Source organism: Lissotriton helveticus, chromosome 6 (genome assembly GCF_964261635.1).
Source record: "Lissotriton helveticus chromosome 6, aLisHel1.1, whole genome shotgun sequence".
NCBI lineage: Eukaryota > Metazoa > Chordata > Amphibia > Caudata > Salamandridae > Lissotriton > Lissotriton helveticus.
In genome coordinates, this window is record NC_136067.1 from 1,920,897,515 (window position 1) to 1,920,900,818 (window position 3,304).

Sequence of the window (3,304 nt, forward strand, 5' to 3'; positions counted from 1 at the left end):
ACTTACAATTGATACTTGGATTCCTACATTTTGGCAGAACATACATTTTGGATTACGCAGAAAGAGTAAAACCTTTCTACGACTTAATAAAACCTGACTTTTTGGTTAGACATTGGACACTGGAACATTCCAATATCCTACGTTCATTCCAAGAAGACATGATTGCTTTCAAACACTTACAGACACGTAATTATATGCAACTAGTTGATCCTTGCAGGTCAATGCCGGATACACTTATTTCACTTTCAAATAACGCGAAACGGTATCAATCACATACAAATCACACCTGTACACAAATGCAGAAATACGTTTCACATCAACAGAGAAACAGCAGTTCAGACCGCTGTAGCAAGAGAAAGAGCACTGGCTCAGGGGAAATGCATAATTGTCGTAACCCCGGTACCGGCTTTAGAAGCTGTTACAAAGGCTAGTATTCCAAATGCAAAAGCTTTATATCCAAGATGGATACAATGGCTTAATTCTCTTACTGCAATGGACGTTGAATACAGATTTGATCCAAGTCTAAAAACACAAGCATTCCTGCAATACGAACAAGAATATCCTCTACCAAATGGACTCTTGCCTCTAGATCAGTATGAATATATTATTTACACTGACGGATCTGCTCAACCGGCCATAGGGAGTAAGCAACAATACAGCGCAGCATGTGCTATAGGTAAAGGTTGCATGCAGGATGGAAAGTTCCATCCAAGTTGCACTAAAACGCAATCTCTAGGAGACTGCACGGCTCAATTGGCAGAACTAAAAGCACTTCTACTGGCACTTGTAAATACGGATCATGAATTCCCCACACTAATTGTGTGTGATTCCCTTTACTGTGTACAGTCGTAAAATGAGTACTTATATCATTGGGAACTAAACAGGTTTAAAGATGCAAAAGGTGGCACAATTAAGCATAAAACAGGTAGTTGAGTTGAAAAACGAACTACCATGGGCTCACTTGATACATACACTGGGTCATCAGCGTGATAGCGTTCACATTGAAGGGAATTCATTGGCTGATGAAGCCACAATGGGGGCTGTACGCATGGCGTCCGTAGCTGTAATCACTCGCTCTAAAACGAGAATGGACGGTGATGTTATGGTGGCTGTCATTGCTTCTCGCAAAGGCAGCTCAGTAGTACCTAAAAGATTTCCACTCAAGTACTTCTACAAGTTAGATGCACACAACATTCCATATGCTCAGATTCCTGGGGGATAGAGTAATACCAAATATGGATCGTAGGCAAGGTTTAATACTAACAGCACACAAGGGTTTGAGCTCTGCGCACACAAGCGTTACAGCTACTATTTCTTTATTGAAAGAGAGCTATTGGTGGCCAGGACTAACCAAATAAAGTAAAGACTATTTCTTGAAATGTGACATCTGCCAGCAGATGAAGGGGTCCACCATAACACGCCGGGACAGACACCACTGTTAAAATCGGACAAACCACTTGCATGTGTGTTTTTGGACGACTGAGGCCCCTTACAATCTAATGGGGATAAAAAATATATCATGGTTGCACTGGATTCATGCTCCAGATTCCTATGGGTCTGGCCTCAGTGCACGGCTGACACTCAAACTGTTATCAAAGATTTGTAAGTCTTTATAGGGACATACGCAGTTGGCACATTACATTCTGACCGTGGCCCGGCGTTTAGCTCTCGGGCTTACAAAGAGGCCATGGCAAGTATGGGCGTAGCATTGCGGTACTCTTCTCCATACCATCCTAAAGGGAAATTCGGTAGTGGAGAGGAATAGGCAGGACTTAAAGCAATCTTTAACAGCTAGGGTGTTAGTGTCAGGCGCCCCACAAGACTCACCTGGGCTTGTGAAGCGATTCTGCAAAGACGACACGAACCACCGCCCTTGTTCCCAACTAACCCCCGCGGGGAGTAAAACCCGACAAGGATAAGATGGATCCAGGGATGGGGGCCAAATAAGCAAGAGCAGTGGCCTTTGGTGGAAGGGATGTAGGGTAGGGTCTTGGCACAGCTGAGGGAACAAGAAAAAGACCCAATTAGGATGTGGTACTACTCCTGCAGCATAACACCCCACAAAACACATGCAGGAAGCAGCCCCTGTCTCCGGTACTTATCAAGCCACACTGTTCGTGCAGAACCAAGGAAGAGGTCAGCAACTTAGCGTCCAGGTGCCTTGGTGAGGAAATGAAATAAAGCGCTCCTGCGCAAGAACCACCAAAGTACAAAACAAACAAGAAGAAGGCGCTCCTGCGCGTAAGTATACAATACCAGGACTCCAGGGTAAGTGCTATAGCGCGGCCCAGTGCATGTTTGTTCAACGCTCCTGCGCCACATGCAATAGTTCAACAGTGTTCCTACGCTTCACGCGCAAGGTAACCAGCAGTAGCGCTCCTGCGCAACTGCCAAAAGAAAGAGCAACAAAAGCAAAGAGTGTCACAGCGCTCCTGCGCTTACTGATAGAAAATGAAGCAATGAATCCAGGACAAGACAAAGTAACGTCCTTTCAAAACAGACCGCCACTGAGGAAGTCAAGGCAAACACAGCAAGACTTGTCTGGATCTCAAAGTCGGGGATCAGGTCAGAGAAAAAGTAGCGGACAAGAAAGAATTCGGGCCATCCTACAGAAAGCCAATACCGGTTCTAGCAGTACAAGGAACAAGAACTGTACTTCTGCCGCCTCTTGCCTGGAAAAAGGAGACAAGATTTGTATCAATTGACTTAATCAAACCACACTATGCAGCCAATACTGAACAGTAGGCCTTGTGGACTCCACAGTAGCAGACGCCCTCCTTTCGCTACAATCCAAGAAATTCAAACAGAAAGATTCATCATGTTTAAAGAGCCTCCTGTACGGAATGAAGGACTAAGCAACAATGCTATGAAACTTGTTCCTCTTGAACCCGAACTTCAAAACCAAAATCAAAATAATAACCAGGTTGCAATTAGACCTAATACAGACTTCTACATCAACATGCCTCGACGAGAGCAAAACACAATTTCAACAAATCCTGATGCAAACCCAACAATTGATCGAACTGCTTCTGGCTACTTCATGAACTTTGATACGTTTTCTTTGGATCCAAGTGAACCGGAAACAACGCCAACCAAACAATCACTCAAGCAACAAATCAAGAACTTTCTTCACTTTCTTGAAAAGACATACTAGGTATCGCCTTGAGTAGAATTCTGGATAATTACTGGGATGTTGTTTTTTCTTTTCTGGCTAGGCTTAGTTATAACATTTAGAATGCTTATTAATGGAAGATAACTTCAGATAAACTCTACAGCCGAAAAGGTCAACTTGATTTTAATGCCA